Source organism: Aegilops tauschii, chromosome 6 (genome assembly GCF_002575655.3).
Source record: "Aegilops tauschii subsp. strangulata cultivar AL8/78 chromosome 6, Aet v6.0, whole genome shotgun sequence".
Taxonomy (NCBI): Eukaryota; Viridiplantae; Streptophyta; class Magnoliopsida; order Poales; family Poaceae; genus Aegilops; species Aegilops tauschii.
The window spans coordinates 112,920,987-112,926,986 of record NC_053040.3 but is presented as its reverse complement, the minus strand read 5'-3'; positions in this window follow the sequence as shown (position 1 = coordinate 112,926,986).

Here is a 6,000-nt window from a genome sequence, read left to right as displayed (position 1 = left end):
TCTTCAGTTATCTTTTGGAGTAGTTTGCCGTTTGTTCTAGTGCTTCATTTATATCTTATTATAGCACGACAGTGGTTTTATTTTAAAGAAATAGATGAACTCTCATGCTTCACGTATATTATTTTGAGAGTCTTAAACAGCATGGTAATTTGCTTTGGTTATGAATTTAGTCCTAATATGATAGGCATCCAAGAGGGATATAATAAAAACTTTCATATAAAGTGCATTGAATACTAAGAGAAGTTTGATTCCTTATGATTGTTTTGAGATATGAAGATGGTGATATTAGAGTCATGCTAGTTGAGTAGTTGTGAATTTGAGAGATACTTGTGTTCAAGTTTGTGATTCCCGTAGCATGCACGTATGGTGAACCGTTATGTGATGAAGTCGGAGCATGATTTATTTATTGATTGTCTTCCTTATGAGTGGCGGTCGGGGACGAGTGATGGTCTTTTCCTACCAATCTATCCCCCTAGGAGCATGCGCGTAGTACTTCGTTTCGATAACTAATAGATTTTTGCAATAAGTATATGAGTTCTTTATGACTAATGTTGAGTCCATGGATTATACGCACTCTCACCCTTCCACCATTGCTAGCCTCTCTTATACCGCACACCTTTCGCCGGTATCATACACCCACCATATACCTTCCTCAAAACAGCCACCATACCTACCTATTATGGCATTTCCATAGCCATTCCGAGATATATTGCCATGCAACTTACCACTGTTCTGTTTATTATGACATGCTCCATCATTGTCATATTGCTTTGCATGATCATGTAGTTGACATCGTATTTGTGGCAAAGCCACCATTCATAATTCTTTCATACATGTCACTCTTGATTCATTGCACATCTTGGTACACCGCTGGAGGCATTCATATAAAGTCATATCTTGTTCTAAGTATCGAGTTGTAATTCTTGAGTTGTAAGTAAATAAAAGTGTGATGATCATCATTATTAGAGCGTTGTCCCAAGTGAGGAAAGGATGATGGAGACTATGATTCCCCCACAAGTCGGGATGAGACTCCGGACGAAAAAAAGGAGGCCATGAAAAAAGAGAAGGCCAAAAAACAAAAAAAAACAAAAAAATGAGAGAAAAAGAGAGAAGGGACAATGCTACTATCCTTTTACCACACTTGTGCTTCAAAGTAGCACCATGATCTTCATGATAGAGAGTCTCCTATGTTGTCACTTTCATATACTAGTGGGAATCTTTCATTATAGAACTTGGCTTGCATATTCCAATGATGGGCTTCCTCAAAATGCCCTAGGTCTTCGTGAGCAAGCGAGTTGGATGCACACCCACTTAGTTTCTTTTTGAGCTTTCATACACTTATAGCTCTAGTGCATCCGTTGCATGGCAATCCCTACTCACTCACATTGATATCTATTGATGGGCATCTCCATAGCCCGTTGATATGCCTAGTTGATGTGAGATTATCTTCTCCTTTTTGTCTTCTCCACAACCACCATTCTATTCCACCTATAGTGCTATGTCCATGGCTCACGCTCATGTATTGCGTGAAGATTGAAAAAGTTTGAGAACATCAAAAGTATGAAACAATTGCTTGGCTTGTCATCGGGGTTGTGCATGATTTAAATATTTTGTGTGATGAATATAGAGCATAGCCAGACTATATGATTTTGTAGGGATAACTCTCTTTGGCCATGTTATTTTGAGAAGACATGATTGCTTTGTTAGTATGCTTGAAGTGTTATTGTTTTCATGTCAATATTAAACTTTTGTTTTGAATCTTATGGATCTGAATATTCTTGCCACAATAAAGAAGATATCATTGATAAATATGTTAGGTAGCATTCCACATCAAAAATTCTGTTTTTATCATTTACCTACTCGAGGACGAGCAGGAATTAAGCTTGGGGATGCTGATACGTCTCCAACGTATCTATAATTTTTGATTGTTCCATGCTATTATATTATCTCTTTTGGATGTTTAATGGGCTTTACTAAGCACTTTTATATGATTTTTGGGACTAACCTATTAACCCAGAGCCCAGTGCCAGTTTCTGTTTTTTTGCCTATTTCAGTGTTTCGCAGAAAAGGAATATCAAACGGAGTCCAAACGGAATGAAACCTTTGGGAGAGTTATTTTTGGAACGGAAGCAATCCAGGAGACTTGGAGTTGACGTCAGGGAAGCTTCGAGGAAGCCACGAGGCAGGGAGGCGCGCCCTACCCCCTGGGCGCGCCCCCACCTCGTGGGCCCCTCGTGGCTCCCCTGACCGACTTCTTTCGCCTATATATGTCCATATACCCTAAAAACATCGGGGAACAGAAGAGATCGGGAGTTCCGCCACCGCAAGCCTCTGTAGCCACCAAAAACCAATCGGGACCCTGTTCCGGCACCCTGCCGGAGGGGGGAATCCCTCACCGGTGGCCATATATAGGCGGTGATTAGTAGTTTTTGGCGTGGATTAAGAAATTTTGGGTATGTTTTTGCTATTTTTTGTACACGCCAACTAGTGTCAAAAAACGTCTTACGTTATGTGACGGAGGAGTACGTACTCGTACTGTAGCAGTACTAGTACTACTTTCTCAACTAGTAGTGCGATGTACTGTACTTCTAGTATAGTGCACCAGTTTTGAACTCTTGAATCTCAGGGCCAAGGAGCTACAGTTGGAAGTGGAGGGTACTACTGTTTTCTAGAACCATCGCTGTACTATCAATGCAGGGAAAGTACAGTTGCATAGTGGCCTAGTGGGTACTCTCGGTGCTCTATTCAGCCGCTCCTCTCACGTAGCTGGCCTACTCAGCCGCTCCTCTCACGCACACACTAGCAGCCTGTTTATCAGTGATGGTTAGTGTGGGGGTAGAACATTTGAGTTATTTGATACAGCGAGACTAGGCTTTTCGCTTCCATTTGTGGAGGTGTAATGGATCTCGTCGAACTTTGTTAGTAGTTCCTTCTTTATGAATGAGATAAGGCAAAGCTTTTGCCTCCGTTTTACAAAAAACACGTCAAGAGGAATTTCTTTTATAGTAGAGCCGATAATGGAGTGAAGTCCATGCGTGCAACGCCACAAGCTATAGAGTAGTAGTAGAGCACTTTATGTAGAGAACCATATTGCACAGTTCCCAATGCCCCGCCAGGCTTTTCCGGCTCCTCAGGCTTAATTGGGAGGCGCTAGTTTAAATATGCTACTAGTTGATGAGGAAGTTGCAAGCGAGGTGCGGCTAGGGCGAGCACGCGAGCCACGAGATGCTGGGAAGGAAAACCCGTTCACGTGGCTAGGCTACCCAGTGCACTCAGATTGTGGTGCCGCACGTCCGTTTGACTTCAAAACTCAAACTACCCGTGTAAAATATTGGCTCGCAGCGAAGTTACTATTTAAAAAAAGGCCGCCGTGCTTCGGCCAGGATTGAACCCACAAAACGAGGTATACACTCCCGCGACCACTAGTAGTACTCGTTGGAGTACAACGCAACCTAGAATCGCCTTTTGTCGCTAGTAGTACATTGTTCCTTCCAAGAAACCCCTAATAATGCAAGAAACCACTAATAATGCCAAGAAACTACTACCACTTGCATACGTGGCAGACTTAAGATAAGACTACCTTACCAACCATTGTACATGCTCTTACCAACCAGCCCTACCAAGAAATGACTACTCTACAAAGTGCCGTTATAGGCACGTTTCAACCCATGGCCCTGTTTGGATACATTTGTTGTCAATCTAACCCTGCCATCCAAACACCACTTTGGTTAGAGTTAGTTCAGGGTTAGAATCTAACCACTGACTTAGAGTATCCAAACTGGGCCCATGTCGCCCATTAAGTCAACGCCTTCTATTTGACCGGGCGTTATGACTTGTGGGACCTACATGTGAGTCTGCACAAAAATCCCCGAGTGACCTCCTACCTCCGGCCCGTCCACCAAGTCATCCTCGGCCATGGGACGCAGCTACCGCCGCCGGGAGAAGGCGAGGTCAAAACCGCCGGCGGTGTGGAGCCCATCTTGCGGCAGCCCGGATGCCAGCTCCGTCCGGCGCTCGCGGCCGCTAGCTAGCCAAGATAGCTCCGTCCAGCTGCTTGTCTGCAAGGTTTGCTAGCTAGATTGGCACGGCGGCGCGGTGGCTTGCTCGCGCGCGCCGCGCTAAGGCCAGCCATCTGGCTCGAGCGAAGGCCAGCGTGGCGGCTTGCTCGCTCGTGAGTCACGCTCGGGCCAGCCTGCCAACCTGTGCGGAGGCCAGCGTGGCGTCCGGCCCGTCCGGCGGAGCGGCGACCAACTCGCTCATCACCGGCGCCACCGACGAACACGCATCAGTACTGTATGAAGTAATGTTCAGGAAAAATAATGATTTGAGGGGGAATAACAGGATAGAAGGTCAGATGTGGGTCCCTCGTGTCAACGGTCAAACAAAATGTGTTGGTTTAAGCTGCCTCGTCAGCACGGACTGTGGGCCAACCCTGTCATAAATGGGTTTAAACTAACCTAATCGGTAGGTAGTAGTTTTTGGCGTGGATTAAGAAATTTTGGGTATGTTTTTGCTATTTTTTGTACAATAGATTCTTCCTAGGGCTGGTTGAAAGTGGTAGTGTTTTGTTAAATACTCTACATATTGTAAGTAGGAGTGAAAGTTAAGCTTTGGAACCCAATAAGCAAGGCTAGTTACATAGTGCGTATGTGTACATGATTGAAAGTAAATATCAACCATGAGTGACTAATATCTTGATGGAAAACTCGAAACTATGGAATACTAGGGAAAAAATTGCATGGTTGGAAATACTAGCAATGTTCATGTGCGTTGCAACGAATCATAATTAGAATAATACTTATTCACAAACTTGATACAAAACACTCTAATTTTGATATACATATATCACTAGAGATATATTATGTTTCAATTAGAATATATTCCTTGGGCTGTTTTGGTGAGGTCAGGGAGGGATGTGGTTGGTTTTAAGATACTAATTATGGGTTTTTCTGCAAATTGGTAGACAACAACTTACCTCACAGTCATTAGATGTAGATCTAATGGTCACAAACGACGGATGGCAGACACACCATCATCACCAACTTAGTCTTCTGTAGGAGTACTAGCAAGATCCGTGCATTGCACGGAACATCAAGATGCATTTTTTTAAATAAAAACACTCGTTGTGATTGACCCATGCGGGAGTAATCCCATGTGTAAAAAGTAATGATATCTCGAGAAATAGGAGATAAGGTGAAGAGGAGTGGGGCGTGGTGGTGATTGGTGGTCGGACTGAGCGGAGGCATGGGGGTTGACGACACCGGCAGCGGCCACCAGGCCAGTTTGTTCCAGAGGCTTCCTTTCTTAATTGCTCAACAATGAGGTTGTTGGAGATAAGAATCAACGAGGGAAGGCCTTGTCTGCAAATGTGGAGAGCGGTGCGGGTATATTTTAGTTTAATTTCCATCAGTCAGATATAGATCGGACGGTCTATATTGCAAGATGGCACGCGTACCATCATCACCAACTCGGTTTTTTATAAGAGAAGAAATATAAGTATGGAGATACAAACGTATTATCGATACTTGTTTCCGTAAACTAGCACCTACATTCTATTCAACGCCTCAGCATGTGAGGCCTTAGCACAATGACTTCTCGACTGTGTAAAACAAAGGTTTTCCCGTCGCCGATAAGGAGGGGGTGACGGCGGCGCGCTTTTTGGCTTGCTCTAGTCCTAGTAGTCATACTAGGTGGTCTAAGCATGTGTAGATTTATTCTTTTTCACGTCTCGTGTTCGCCGTACTGCCACGACTGTTGATGAATAGACGGTAAGTTATTCACGGGGAAACCCTTGTTGAGCGCGTTTGCGAGAGAGAGAGACAGTGTGCGTGTGTGATATGTCTAGAGACTAAGGCAATGATAACAGATTCTTTGTGTCTATGTGTGTGGAGGATAGAGAGAGACATGTACATGGGGCTTTGTGTTGTGTAACGTGGAGACACATATACATAATTAGAGAGTGAGTGTGTGAGATACACATGCGGACATGGGGAGAGATGA